This window comes from Spermophilus citellus (assembly GCF_964194105.1).
Source record: "Spermophilus citellus genome assembly, chromosome: 9".
NCBI classification, from domain to species: Eukaryota; Metazoa; Chordata; class Mammalia; order Rodentia; family Sciuridae; genus Spermophilus; species Spermophilus citellus.
Window position 1 is genome coordinate 62,794,194 of NC_138191.1, and position 16,200 is coordinate 62,810,393.

The 16,200-nt window shown below is 35.0% G+C and overlaps 1 protein-coding gene and 1 long non-coding RNA gene across 3 annotated transcripts in view; one reads left to right on the forward strand and one right to left on the reverse strand.

Annotated features, from left to right (window-relative positions):
* The window catches only part of PKN2 (protein kinase N2), a 130,111-nt gene extending 129,806 nt beyond the window's left edge, over positions 1-305 (reverse strand). Inside the window, exon 1 of the mRNA XM_081305063.1 lies at positions 204-305. The gene's annotated coding sequence lies outside the window, so the exon portion shown is untranslated. The remainder of the gene's footprint in view (positions 1-203) is intronic.
* Positions 1-16,200, forward strand: part of LOC308655183 — a 124,637-nt gene that overhangs the window by 4,187 nt on the left and 104,250 nt on the right. The window lies entirely within an intron of this gene.

Sequence of the window (16,200 nt, forward strand, 5' to 3'; positions counted from 1 at the left end):
CCCCTAAGTGGGGAAGTGTCTTAGGGTTATGATGGCTATATTCTGCCACATGCACAGATACAAAAAATGCTGCTCTTTAGAGAGAGAAAAGATTATGTCACTGGGAATATGATGGTTACCAAAGCATAAGTAGTCACTGTCTTCATGGAACTTGTCATTTAGTGAAACAGATATAATGACACAACAGTGTAAACACAGAGTACCTTGAACACAGGTCAGGCAGTCCTTCCTGAGTACTTCATATAAGGCTGGGATTTCACTGGTGGATAAGTGTTCAGTGGCAAAGGAAAAAAAAATTATTTTCCAAGGACAGCAAGAGAGAGAATAAGAGAATAACAGATTAATGTTCTAATGTGGGCAGGAACAATTTTTTAACCACCAAAGGGCCAATGAGGCTGTAGCAAAGAGATGGAATAATAAGCAAGAGCTCAGAGACCATGTTTATCAGCCAGGATAGGCTAGGTTATGCTTTGTAACAAAGTATTACAAAAGATTGTCAGCTATCTACAAGAAGATTTATTAATCTCTAATGTCACATGTTCACCATGACCCTGTTCCTTGTCATTTTCAGTCTGGACTTGGGCTAACAGAGCACTCTCTGTGGAATATTGCCATTGTCATGGCAGAAAGAAAATAAAAGTGATAAATCATGCACAAGTTTTTAAAGTTTGTGCCCATATGTCTTTCACTTTTTATCAGCCAAACCTCTGTCACACCAGAGAATAAGAGACAGGGCTATATAATCCTCTGACAGAGGTACCACAGCCAAGGGTACTGTGAATGTGGTTGAGTAGTAATCCATAACACACCACACCACACATTAAGATTTTGGTATTTATTCTAGCTTAAACCTTGTTAGAACCAAGCTACCACTCTGAGAGATGCCAAAGCCTCATGAAAAAGCCATATGTAACTGCTGTGCTCACTAGTCCAAGCTAAGCCAAGTCTTCAAATCATCCCTACTCAGTCAATAAACAGGACAGTGAAAATCTATTACCATTCTCAATTACTCCAACTCTTATCAGTTAAAGTCACCTTCAGCTATTGGACTCATCCTATTTGAGGCCCCAGGTATCTGGTAAAAAGACAGACAATCCCTCTCTGCCTTGTCCAGTTTCCCAAAGCTAGTATTTGTGAGCATAATAATCACAATTTTTTTCTTTGTTCTTTTGGTGGGGTGCAGTAATAAACATGGCAATTAATAACCAAAGCATACACTCTGAGTTGGATATTTAAATAGGCCCTCATCTCAAACTTGCCATTGATAGAATTTTTCTGGAATATTTAAATTCTCTAAACTGGACAACTGAAAGCAACATAGCTTTTACAATTCATCCACTCATTTTATAATATTTATATAATTTACTGGGGTTATATCAGCAAACTACAAGTGGTAGAACCCAGTTATATGTATTCTTGAGTGTACCATGTAGATTTCAAGCTTCTTGAGAGAGAAAAATAATATATTAGATCTCTGTAAACTTCACAGCACCCAGTCTAGAAAAAGCTTATTACAACCCAGCAACTTGGGAGTACAAGGCAGGAAGATTACAAGTTCAAGACTAGCCTCAGCATTCTAGCAAAAACCCCATCAACTAAAGGCAACCCTGTCTCAAAAAATAGAAAGGACTGGAAATTTAGCTCAGTATCTCAGTAGTAAAGCACCCCTGGGTTCAATCCCTAGTACTGCCCACGCCCCCCCAATTTATGAGTAGAAAGCACTTGATAAAAACTTGTTGATAATTTTTAAATTCAAAATAGAAGCATCTATAATGTGCCCATTTTTCATGTTGGAACATACCATTTATTCAGGTGTGACTGAAAAGACATGTGTTTTCTAATTAAAAATAAGAACTGCTAGTTATAAGTACTTGTAAAATATAAAAACAGTTTTAAAATGTCACTTTATAAAGATTCTTATGAAGGGTTTCCTATTAAAGGTGCTATTTTGGAAAAGAGTATTACACTCATTTGCATATTTATTTTTATATGCTGGTAATTCACATGATCTGTGTATTGCTTTAACAGTTTAAGCCTCTCACCAGATGAAATTTTATTTTTAAAATATCTTATCACAACACACACATATGCAAGAAGTTTGAATGGTATAAAATATAAGATCCACATTTCAATTGCTCTACTGTATTGTCTATCACAACTAGAGCTTCCTAAAGTTCTCCTTTATTAGAGCAAAATACAGATGATTCAAATACCATGCTTCAGCTGCCTTCATCATTTGAATGAGATAAGCTCTCAGCAAGATGTGTTCAAGAAACTATGGTTCAAACTGTGTTATCCTACTATAAAGCAATCTGCTAAACATTTCTGAGGCAATTTAGACAGCTGTGACTTAGTTGCAAACAACGTGGACACTTAATCTATTGACTTGAAATTGGAGCTGCCGAGAAGATATTCAAGAGTTTTCTCATGAGCTCACTTGCTACAGAGAAAGATGCTTCCTATTTTCTACGTGCCAAGAATGGAAAGCCAAGAACTATCTATTTTAAAACAGAATGAAAATGATCAATCTTATAAATTGAGTTTTTACTAAATCTGTAGTGTTGTAGATATAATAATATTATTCCATTTATTGTAGATATAAACGTTTTTTAAGGGGTTTTACCCAAAAGAATTTGTCATGCTTTAGTTTTGTTCTGGGTTATTTTATATTACTATAAATTCTTCAAAAATATAGCTTTCCTATATTATCAACACCCTTTTCTTACTGTTTTCTCATGTCAATGAAATCTGTATTTGCAGTAATTGTTTGCCTAAAAAAAATGCATGCCATCCTGACTTGGTCTATATTCCAAAAATAATTGTGCTGAATCAGTTAATAAAATATGTTGCATTAATTAGTTATGGTATATAATCTTTGATATCAATTAAACCATGATCAAAGTTGAAATTCACTATTTATAGTATATTCATAAGTATATAAATAAGAATAAAATGACATAGATATCAGAATAAGGGAAAGTAAGTGCTCATTCTTATTTCTTTAAGTCAGTTATTTTTAAAGATATTATTTATGCTGTTACTATAATGTCAAAACTCACTGTGTAGGTATCATATAAGTATTAACTGTACAACATTAAAATTCAGTTTTATTTGCTTTAAAAACCAGTTGATTAACTGGAATTTCACATTTTTTCAGTCTCTTGGTTTGACATTGTGTGAGTACAGTAATAGAATAATAAAACAAATAATTTCTTACGGCCTGTTGATCATTTTACATTACCTCTATTTTTCATTTTTGAACTGTTTTTCTAAAACCATTAACCTTCAAATGCATCTTTTTCATCCCACTGATTTATGATGTAGACTAACAATTTTAGTTATGACAGCTCTGAATGAATCATTTTTCATTAGCACCTGTTTCATATGCCCTAGATACCATGTCAAAAGTTGATCTCAATTTGGGCCTTCTCCTATCACTTAATGCTGAAAGAATTTATATTCCTTAACTAGAATGATCCTGTCAACTCATTTGTTTTTCTTTGAAAGGTAAATGAGGCCAGACTTTTATGAAAAACAAAGCTTTCTCAAAGTGTTAAGGGTTTGATTTGTTATCTGAATGCAGTTTATACAGGACATCCTTTGCCTAAAGCAGTATTAATGGATGAAAGGCAAGACTTTCCTAGGAAAGATTTGAAGTGTTATAGGATTTTCTACATATTCATTCCCTCTATGCTTGCTGTGATATTGATGTAGTTTTTTTTTTTTTTGATGGAGATAGCTTGTAGACAAATGGTAGTTATGTGTCAAAATATGTGATTCAGTCTCCCATCATTTTTCCTCCAGCCCTCCCCTATTCTCCTCCTCCTCTACCTCACATGGTTAGAAATTACTTGAAATGGATTAAAGAGATGTAGAGTAAGGGTGGTATTCTACAGATGTTTCAGGGTTTGGATCTTTTCTCCTATCTCTGCATACATTTTTTTTAATCCATTGTTCTCATGCGGAACTATGGTATAAATATGTTTTCCAAATTCCTGTGTTGGAAACTTAAGCCCCAAATTAATATTATAGTATTTAAAGGTGGAGCCCTTGGGAGGTGAGTAGGATTAAATATAGGTTATCTGGATGACAACCCCATGATGGAACTAGTTCCTTTACAAGAAAAGAAAGTGTGAGTTGACACTTGTTCTGTCTCACCAGGTGATACCCTCCACCATGTCATAATGCAGAAAGAAACCCTCACCAGTGCCACCTTGCTTTTGGACTTCTTAGCTTCTAGAAAAATGAGCTAAACAAATTTCTATTCTGTATCAATAATCCAGTCTCAGGTATTTAGTTATAGCAACAGAAAATGGATTAAGATACATAGGTTGTAATTACCCATCCTAAGAGAACAGTTCTAACCTTAAAATCCCTCCCACCCCGATAGTCCTTATCAATTATGGTCTTAAAATGTTTCCATTTGTCAAAATCTTGTATATTTTTCATTAATTAATTTTTAGTTCTCCACTCTCAGCTTGAAAAATAGCGCTCTGATTTTGTCATTTAGTAATCTGACTTTTGTCATAGCTATCTGCTTTTGAAACCAAAAGAAATAACTTTCAGATATATGTATTATTAGAATTAAATTAATTTGATGACTTATTAAATCTCTTTGTCCATCAATTGTTAATCTGTTTACAGGTAATCCAAATTCAGTTTTCTTAAATGTCAGGGGATTGTGTTAGAGTCCTATTTGCTTTTTCATTTGAATTAACTTTTGGATCAGCCAAAGTACAAAAAAGAAAATTCATTAATTCTGTTTCAGACAGCAAAGTTTAATATTTAAGCTTAAGCTTTATTTCAAATTGCCCCTACTATTTTTTCATTACTGTTTTTACTTAACTGTTGAACTATTTGAATTTCTCTGTCTTGCTATACTGGCTTCTGATTAATTGACCCACAGATAGTAAAACAGTCAAAGGACAATGAGTCAGGGAAGAGGAAAAAAAAAAGTTTAACTTAGAAGTTAAATAAAACATCTAATTTTACCTTTTTCTAGTGGAGTCTATTCCAGATCTAAATTCTAAGCTCCACCATCTGGCAGCAAAGATTCTCCATCTCCCTATTCACCTTGGCCTGTCTACTTATTGGATATACCATCACAGATTAAAAAAAAAATAACTGTTGTGTGTGTGTTTGCATGGATCACATACTTTACTTATGTCAATAATATTATTAGAGTAAACACTTATTCTAAGTATTATTCTAAATGCTTTGTGTCTTTTCCTCCCAATAACCCTATAATGTAAGTACTACCAACACTTATGTTTTGTATACGAAACTCAGGCTCAGAAAAGTTAAGTGAACTGCCCAAGGTTTCAAAGCTGAAAGAGGCAGAACAAGGATTCAAAATTATCTGGTTTGACAAACTCAAAAGGTCAAGGGTCATATGTTTTCTCTCATGTGGAAGCTAGAGAGGAAAAAGGAAGAGGGGAGGGGGTCTCATGAAAATCAAAGAGAGATCAGTAATGGGAGCAGGGGGAGGGAGGGAGGGAGAGAGGAAAAGGGAAAATCTGGCAAATAACATTGGCCAAATCATATTGTTATATTGTGTGCATGTATGAATATGTAACAACAAGTCCCACCATTATGTACAATTATAATGTGCCAATAAAAATATGGGGAAAAAATCTGGCTTGAAGGCCTGTTCTCCTTTATGCTGACACACAGCTGTGAACTGTGAAGTCCATTGATTGATGGGTATGAGGCAGAATACAATAAAGTGATATTTTATTTGACCCTGTCTACTCAAATCTGTGTAATAGAAAGAATGTAGTGTTTCATATATTAAAATTATTCAAAGGAATTAGGTGGCCATTATGACCCTTTTATCCATATCTTTTCATTTCAAATCATTTTTATAGGCAGGAACACTGTATGTATATTGTACTGGTATGTAAGGGACATATAAAAGGCTGATTTTCATATCCCCAGCGTACTACTTTTGAAATATACTCTTTATTACTGTGGTATTTTTCCTAATTACTCATTTATAATTACATCCACAAGTCATTATTAGTAATGACATTTTACTTCCTTATTCAGTTAAACATTTGCATAATGTTCTTTATACAATTAAACATTTGCATAGGCATTTTGGATTACAGACTGTATTAAACTCTTTAACACTATATGTGAAAAGGCATATTTTTCATCTGTTGAACTTAAGGTATAAAACAAAGAAAATTCAGAAATGATCTTGAAATTCTTTAAAAACAGACTGAATTGATTTAAGGAAAAATGGAAGGTAAAGACCACCTATTCTTTCATTATTGATTGGCAATCTTAAATTTTAATGTATCTGATACAAGATTTGATTTATAGCACTATGACAAAGCTAGAAGCAAATTTGTGGTATTCAGATATTGTACTCAGTACATTTAAATTTCTTAATAGAACTAATCTAATTCTGAAATTCAAATTTAAACTAAGTAACCCTGGATGTTGTATGTCTCAATCTTTAGGCAATAAATGATCCAAAGTTCAAGGCAATAATTATATATCCTCAGTCTACATATTTAACATTAATGTGTAGAAAATAAGAGAAAAGTCACTCTCAGATGCCAGATTTTGGCCCTCAGCACCTTCCACAGTGATCTTATCCTGAGTGATCTTATCCTGCTTCCACTGATTCCAAAATCTAGGGAAAACACCCAAATCAATTTCTATAGTTCTTCAGCCTCACATCTTATATTGCCTACTGAGTATTCTGAATATTTTCAACTCAAATTTAATCTTTACCTGAGACTCTTTATCTGTTCCCGTAAACCAACCTCCCCTTCATGTTTATTTGTATGAAAAGTATCTTAGTTCTTCTAGTTATTCAGGCTCAATATTTTTTACTCCTATCTCTCTCTTCCCTTCCCACCTTACCAATTGTCAATTTCCAGGTCTTGTCTCTTCATTACTTTATTAATATATCTTATCTCTCTCTTTTTTTTTTCTAGTACCACGTACATAGTTAAGGCCCAATATATCTCACAAGCATATAATATCTCATACTAAGTGTTCTCTGTAATCACATAAGATATTTGGATGAACTATTCCTACAAAATTTGTTGTACCAATTTCTGTTCTGGGATCTGCTTACAGTCAACAAAACAAATATCAGATTCTTCTCTGGGTTCTCTCCAGTATTTTTTTCCCTTGGGAGATTTCTTTGTTTGAACATTTGGGGCTAGCAGCTACCCCTAAGTATGTAGATTCCTTCAGATTTCCTATTTACTACAAATCTTGTAGCACAGCCCAGTTCTCTGTTAATACAATTTCTGATTCAGAAGAGAGTCTTAGTCTTAGAACTCCTTTGTTTATACTTCCTTCTTCTAAATTACTAGAAAAGTGAGCCGTGGTCTCAGAAATCAATCATTCTCTCTCCCCATCCATAATTCTTCATCCCCTAAATCTAACCTCACTGTCTTCCTCTTAATCATAAGGGCAGACATCCTTTCCTAAGACTACTGACTAAGCACTCAGGGACCTTTTTACCCACAGATTAATCCCATTTAGCACTTACCATGAATAGTGAAATCACTTGCATGCTTGGTGATGACAATTGGTCTCTACTTCCTATCCCCTTCAAAGTTTTACCATATTTTTCTGTTTTAAGGACTACAGTTTCAGCCTCTCCTGTGGCTATACATAAAGGATAAAGTTCAATGTGTTTAAGTATATCATGTATGGATAAACCTAAATAGTCTTTAAATTATGTGAATTGATCTCTATATGCATTTAAGAATGCAGTAAAAACAATAGTGATGTTCTTATTGGAACAACCTTAACTCTTTTGTAAATAAGAAAAAGCACTGTTAAGTGCAGAGCACAAGACATGACATTGTGAGCTTTGGATAAATGACAACAGACATTGAATTCAGTGAACTCAGTGTTTGAGAGATATTTAGAAATGCTTGGGAGAAGAAAATAGGGAGTCCTAATATGGTATGAATATGTGCTAAAATACATTATTGAAATCCTAATCCCCAAAATATGGTATTAGAGGTTGGACATTTGGGAAGTGATTAGAGTTCATAAAGGTGAAGCTTTCATGAATGGGATCAGCACCCTTACAAGAAGCCCAGGAGAAAATGAACCTGAAAGTTGACTCTCCTCAAACACTCAATCTAATGGTTCTTTGACCTTAACTTCCCAGACTATAGAACTGTGTATAAACTTTTTTTTTAAAAGAGAGAGTGAGAGAGGCGAGAGAGAGAGAGAGAGAGAGAGAGAGAGAGAGAATTTTTTAAATATTTATTTATTTATTTTAAAGAAAGAGAGAGAGAGAGAGAGAGAGAGAGAGAGAGAGAGAGAGAATTTTTAAAATATTTATTTTCCATTTCTCGGCGGACACAACATCGTTGTTTGTATTTGGTGCTGAGGATCGAACCGGGCCGCACGCATGCCAGACGAGCGCGCTACCGCTTGAGCCACATCCCCAGCCCAGAACTGTGTATAAACTTTGTTTATAAGCTACCTAGTTTTTGGTATTTTGTTATAATAGCTTAAACAGACCAATATAAGCCCTCCCTTTTAAAAAAATGCAGCACAACAAGAGGTTGGATGTTGAGAGCCACAGTTTAGTCGGAATGACGCCTGGCATTTTGCTAGAGGGAATGGTTGAAAGGTGACCCTGCTCCCGGATTAGGGTGGCTCTGGGATTAGGGCGGATCCTGGGGGGGGGGAATAGGGTGGCTCCGGAATTAGGGCGGATCCTGCTGGGATTAGGGCGGATCCTGCTGCCTTGGGCGCCCGCTACTTTGGAGTTCCCGTTGAGTTCTCCCTGGGTTCTGGGACAATTGGTGCATGGAGCCCGGTGGAGGGAGTGTGTTCCTGGGAAGTGTGTGTAGAGTGCCGGTGAGAGTTGGGGAATAAAGAGTTGCAGTTTGAACCTACAAGGCTTTGTGGCGGCTTGGTTAGTTTGTGCCCAGCCAGATTGCGGCAGTTGGAAATTACTTGCTAAAGGTGGTGGAGCAGAAAGAGGGAACCTGGACCCATGATGATCATGGAGCCACCATACTGCCTACCACATTAAACTGATGAGTCCAGGGAAGTGATAGTTTCAGGCATGCCAAACCCAGGGATCAGCAAGAATTTTTTCATCCTTCAAGTCTTGCTTGCTTCCACTTCTGCTGGAATGGTAGCTTCCATCTCTCCTGATGAGCTCTCTCCTTGTGATCTGAAAAGTGCCTCAGAAGCTTCTCCTGCATCACTTAATCCAAATAGTGAAATTACCTTCATGCATAGGCTTCGTACTTGGAGCTTTTGATCCAAAAGCAATGCAGGGATACTCCTATAGTAATCAACTTTCCATTGCTATAATAAATACCTGAGACAATCAAGATATAAAAGTAAAAGGTTTACTTTGGCTTATGGTTTTAGAAGTTTCAGTACAAGATCAATCAACTGAGTTTGGCAGCACATAAAGGACTCACCTTATGGCCAGAGAGAAAGAGAAAGGTAATGAACTCCCACCATCTTGTTCAAAGGCATACTCCTAAAAATCTGAAAACCTCTAACTAGGCCCTACCACTTAAAGTTCCACCATTTTCCAATAACACCACAGGCTGAGGAGTGAACTGATAATACATAGACTTTTGGAGGACTCTGGGATGGTTATATATCCACTCTTGAACCTATATGATTGGCTCTTTCAGGTCAATAATGTGGGGGAAGAATTTCCTGAAGGAATTTGAAAGAGGCAGATAAAAGCTATACTTCTCACAATCCATTAATTTTCCTGTATTGTAATCATCTTTTTAGTTCTCGCTACTTTGTGAGAGCCTTGAGGGAAAATACTGTGTCTTACTAATGTTATACCTACCCATCCAAGAACAGCGCCTATCATATTACTAGACCCAAAGAAAGAAAGAAGCAAATCTGGGCAAAGAATTTCAAGTAGAATGGGTTAGGAACCTATGACGAAACTTTAAATGATAGATATAAAGTACCAGCAATAAGTAGTGGGCATTATGACCACTAAGCCAGCTTCAGGTTTGAAAATTTTATTTGGCCCTGGTGGAGGTAAGAAATTATTATACTATGATTAGTTCAGGATAAATAAGCATATAGTTGGCATGTAAACTCGGCTGTGTAGGCATGCAAATATTTCTTTGGGGGGGGGGGTAGGAAGTTCCTGAAAAGTTCCTTATAATTCGCTGTTTGATCTTGTTAAAATTTATAAAAATTTGTATTTGAAAATGAAGTTCAGGATGATAGAAATATAAATAAACTATTATTAGAGAAATCAGATTGACGCAAATGATTATGTGATGACGCAAATGGTTAAATGATTTATAATAATCATTATTATATATAATATATATTATATATATAATATAATGATTTATAATAATCATTATTATAAATGATTATTCAGAATGTCTAAAAAATTACATAGACAAGTCTCCATTTTATCATCCACTTCCCAAAGCATGAGTGCAGGTAGGACTACATAAGAGAATTATACCAAGAAAAGATAAAAATGAAAAGTAACATGAATGAGATACAAAAGTGACTTGCGTGGGAAATAATGGTAAGATAGTGTGGGAGAGAGAGTTATCATAAGAATTATTGTATTCAGGTTTAATTGTGTAGAGAGGAATGAGAAACATTGAGTAGAGAATTAGCTGCAAGATCAGTTTTGAGAAAAGTCAGACAGAGGCAATCAATGTTAACCTTAGGAAGAAATAATTTGTTGAAGAGGTGAACAGAATTAAATATAATGTTGTGAAACTAGAGAAACAACAAGTGAAATTTTTTCTTAAAAGGGATCCATTTTATACTCAAATTTTGAGTAATATCTCTGTAATATATACTCTGTCCCTGCATTTGTTAAACTAGTATACCCTCTTGACTCAATTAACAAGTACTTTGTTTATTTTAAAGATTAAAAAGTTAAGAGGTATTGTACTTATTTATACACTGGATGTTTCCCAGATTGTTCATGATGGTATAGAGGGCAAAAATATCACATTGCATTCATCTTTATATTCTCAGCATCTAATAAAGCTCACAACCCACAGTAGGTACTCAGTAGATCCATATTGAATGAAGGATCCCTTATCTTTTACAGTGCTTTACAATTTCCAGAATAGTTTCATGCACATGATTTCATGTAATTCCGTAATAACTCTTTGAGGTATTTATAATACCTTTTTCAGATGAGAAAATAAATTCAAAAGAGGAAAATTACTTCCCAAGTCATAAAAATTTTAAATCCAAATCTCTTCCTCCTGGCATAGTTTAGTCTTGTTACAATGTCTCTTTTCAATAATTAAGTATATTTTAAAAAACCTACACCCAGAGAAATGCAGACATGTAGGGGATGTTTGTGGGTTTGCCTTTTCAGCACCACCACTGTTTTACAATGCTGCCATTCATGCATATTGTTCTACCTCTCTGGTCACTAGAGTAGGAAAGTGAGACATTTCTCACCAATAATAGTACTCTGATCACAGTGTTTGTGTAGGGTGAGGTTATGATCCAAGAAATGACAATCTTTGTCCTTCTCTAGGACCTTTCTGTGTAAGGTAGACAGGGAGGTTGACCTTCAAAGTCAGGGCCTGATGGATGCATAGGTGAGCCTACTCATGGCCATGGAGAGAGACTACATGTAGTTTGAAAAAAATAAAATAAAACAAAGCAAGTCCACTGGGAGATGGAAGAACACACAGCCCATAGACGTATAATGCCTAATGAGTCAGCTCCATCCTTCATTTCCATATGAAACTGTTTTTTTTTTTTGGGGGGGGGGCAAAATGGCTAGAAGTCATTTTTAATTTGGCTCAACTTAAAATATAAATTAAAAGACCACACATTGGTCTTATTCAGAATCTAGAGATTGTTTCAATCCCTATGATCTCTTGGAATAAATGGGAAAACACAGAGCCAGAAATGTCAAAGGGCCAGCTCAATGTTAGTACTGATGTCACATAATGCAGGTTTTTTGATTTTTCAGTTCAGATCCTTCTCAAGTCAGCATGACTCTAAAATTTTAAATTGGTCATTTTCAAATTTTATAAACCAATTGCTTTTCACTGCTTGTTTTGTTTTTAATTGTTGACTTTTTGTTTTCTTCTTAAGCTTAGGGAAATATGCTGTGATGACTCAAAGCAGAAAAGCTTATTTATTATAAACTTTCCTGGAAAAAAATAATCTCTTAAGTTTTGACTATAATTGTTAACTTTAAAAGCAAACATATATTCCATTCCGACACAAACACATGGTCATTTTGATGTCAGAATTAACATATGCAAATTCTCAATACTTTTTGCTTCTTCCTTTTTACTAGATCTTCCAAAAGAACCTTAAAAACTTCATTGTGTATAAGACACTTGACGTTGCTTTTTAAACACGCATTTTCCTAAACCCCACCCAAGACCACTGAATCAAAATCTGGGGGTGGTTATGAGCATATTCATTCTAACAAGCTCACTGGGTGCTCTCATACACACAAGTTTAAGCACTAGTGTCTTAAGTATTGCCATTCTCAAGGATTCTGTCACTTATTCTACTTCTCAAAACTCAAAGGTGAGAATATTGAGTACACATTTCAGTAAAGGCCACTAACTTGCCATGGTTACCAATGGGCTGTGATATATGATTCAGTGGTGAGACTCCTCAGCTCCCATCAGTTAGGTTATGATGTACATATGTATGTACATGCTCTTCAAATCTTTGTCCTGACAACACAGTAGTTCTACCTCAAATCGATATACCTTTAAGCTCATTATTGTTTCTCCAAAATAACTTTTATATTATCTACTTCAGTAAATGGTATTATAAGCCTCTAGTTTGATAAAACTGGAAAACTCAGAATTGTCTTCATGTCATGTTTTACCTCTCATCTAATTAGTCACTTAATTTTGTTAAACCTAGTTTTTGAATACTCATATTTACATTTAGATTCATTTTCTCATAATTTTCATTGCCATTCACTTAGGGTTCTCTCTTAGAACTTCCAAGTTCTCCCAGACTTTTAAAATAGCTTCCTAAAAGGCATCCTTGTTTCTAGTCTCAGTCTTCTGCAGCCCATTTCTCACACTGTCAGTGTGGATTACTTGGCATTACTATAACAAAATACCTGAGATAATAAACTTTTAAAAAAGAAAGGTTTATCTTGACCCATAGTTTTGTTGGTTTCAGTCTATAGTTGATTGGCTTCATTTCTTTTCGGCCTCTGGCAGGAATGTGTAACAGAGGAAACTGCTCATCTAATGGTGGCCAGAGCAAAAAGAGGAAGAGACCAGCGTCCCTTAGTCCTCTTGGACATTACACCCACTTAATGACATAGAACCTTCTACTAAGCCCTGTCTCTTAAAGGTGTACACCATCTTCCAATTATCACCAAACTGAGGAGCAAGCCTGTATTAACACATGGGTCTTCAGGGCACATTCCAGATCCAAACTATATCACACTGGAAAGAAATTTCTAAAATGTGAATCAGATTTTGTCACTTCTAAGATGGCTCCTCATTGCCTCCCAGAGAAAGTCCAATTAACTTGGTGGTTCACAAAATCCTTTATAATCTGGTTTAACTTTTCTGTACTGATATAGGGAAGTTCAAGGAGTTATATCTTGAATAATCCTGAATATAACAATAAAAAAGGTATAACTTTTTTTAATGGAACAAGGCATAACTTCTTAGGCTTAGCTATAATCCATAGAATAACTATCTCCTTTCCTAATCACACCACCTGCAGCCCCAGAACAATAGACTGATTACAATTAGAAATTAGTCAGCACAATTTGAGTCAAATGTATGAAAGATGATATATCATGAGCTATGTAATGCTTTAAATAATCAATAAAAAATAAAATAAAAATAAAATAAAAAGAGAAAAAAAAGAAATTAGGCTGAAGTGTTTCTTGTGGGTAATACGTTCTAGTTTCATTTAATGAGAAATATAGGCATTTTTATTCAATTAAAAATCATTGTGAACTCATTTAAAATATGTGATTATTTAAGACAAATAAACATTTGAGTTAAAAAAATCAAATTTTCTGTAGCAAATTGGATATTTGAGCTTTGATATACTTCATTTTAGAAATTTAATTTCACCGGGTGTGGTTGCACATGCCTGTTATCCCAGTGGCCTGGGAGGCTGAGGCAGGAGGACTGTGAGTTCAAAGCAGCCTCAGCAACTTAGGGAGACCATGTCTCTAAATAAAAAAATAAAAATAAAAAAGGGTTGGGGATGTTGCTCAGTAGTTAGATGTCCCTGGGTTCAAACCCTAGTACCAAAAAAAAAAAAAAAAAAAAAGAAAAAGAAAAAACAAACAAACAAACAAACTATTAACTTCATGTGGCTGCTGCCTTGTTTTCCTCTCTTTTTTTTCCTTTTTTAGTTAAAAGAGACAGTGAAGGAAAATGAAGAAAACTACCCCATTTACAATAGCCTCAAAAAAAAAAAAACTTGGGAATCAACCAGTGAAAGAGATGAAAGACCTCTACAACGAAAACTATAGAATGCTAAAGAAAGAAATCAAAGAAGACCTTAGAAGATGCAAAGATCTCCCTTGCTCTTGGATAGGCAGAATTAATATTATCAAAATGACCACACTACTGTAGCACTATATAGATTTAATGCAATACCAATCAAAATCCCAATGGCATTCCTCATAGAAATAGAAAAGGCAGTCATGAAATTCATCTGGAAAAATAAGAGATCCAGAATAGCTAAAGCAATCCTTAGCAAGAAGAGTGAAGCAGGTGGCATCAATATACCAGAACTTAAACTATATATACTACAGAGCAATAGTAACAAAACTGGCATGGTATTGGCACTAAAATAGACTGGTAGACCAATGGTACTGAATAGAGGACACAGAGACTAACCCACATAATTACAGTTATTTTATATTAGACAAAGGTGTCAAAAACATACATTGGCAAAAAGATAGCCTCTTCAACAACTAGTGCTGGAAAAACTGGAAATCCTTATGCAACAAAATGAAATTAAACCCCTATCTCTTACCATGCACAAAACTCAACTCAAAGTGGATCAAGGACCTAGGAATTAAACCAGAGACCCTGCATCTAATAGAAGAAAAAGTAGGACAAAATCTCCATCATGTCGGATTAGGCCCAGCTTCCTTAATAAGACTCCTATAGTACAAGAATTAAAATCAAGAATCAATAAATGGGATGGATTCAACCTGAAAAGCTTCTTTTCAGCAAAAGAAACAATCAGTGAGGTGAATAGAGAGCCTACATCTTGGGAGCAAATTTTTACCACTGGCACATTAGATAGAGCACTAATCTCTAGGGTATATAAAGAACTCAAAAAGCTAAACACACACACACAAAAAAACAAATAACCCAATCAATAAATTGGCCAAGGGACTGAACAGACCCTTCTCAGAAGGTAAAATTCAATCAATCAACAAATACATTAAAAAATGTTCAACACCTCTAGCAATTAGAGAAATGCAAATCAAAACTACTCTAAGATTTCATCTCACTCCAGTCAGAATGACAGCTATTAAGAATACAAACAACAATAAGTGTTGGCAAGGATGTGGGGGAAAAGGTACACTCATACATTGCTGGTGGGACTGCAAAATGGTGCAGCCAATATGGTAAGGAGTATGGAGATTCCTTGGAAAACTGGGAATGGATCACCTTTGACCTAGCTATCCCACTCCTTGGTCTATACGCAAAGGACTTAAAAACAGCGTACTACAGTGACACAACCACATCAATGTTTATTGCAGCACAATTCACAACAGCTAAACTGTGGAACCAACCTAGATGCCCTTCAGTAGATGAGTAGATAAAGAAAATGTGGTATATATACACAATGGAATATTACTCTGCAATAAAAGAGAATATAATCATGGCATTTGCAGGTAAAGTGATAGAGTTGGAGAATATAATGTTAAGTTAACTTAGCCAACCACAAGAAAACAAATGCCAAATGTTTTCTATGATATAAAAAAGGCTGATTCATAGTGAGATTGGGAGGAGGAGCATGGTAAGATTAGAAGAACTTTAGATATGGCAAAAGGGAGAGATAATAAGGGAGCGGGTAAGGGGGTAGAAAAAATTGTGGAATGAAAACATGAATGGAGTGAATATATTTTGTATACAACTAGAGATATGAAAAATTGTGCTTTATATGTGTAATAGGAATTGTAATGCATTCTGCTGTCATATATAACAAATTAGAATAAAAATAAATTTAACAAAAATAAAATAAAAT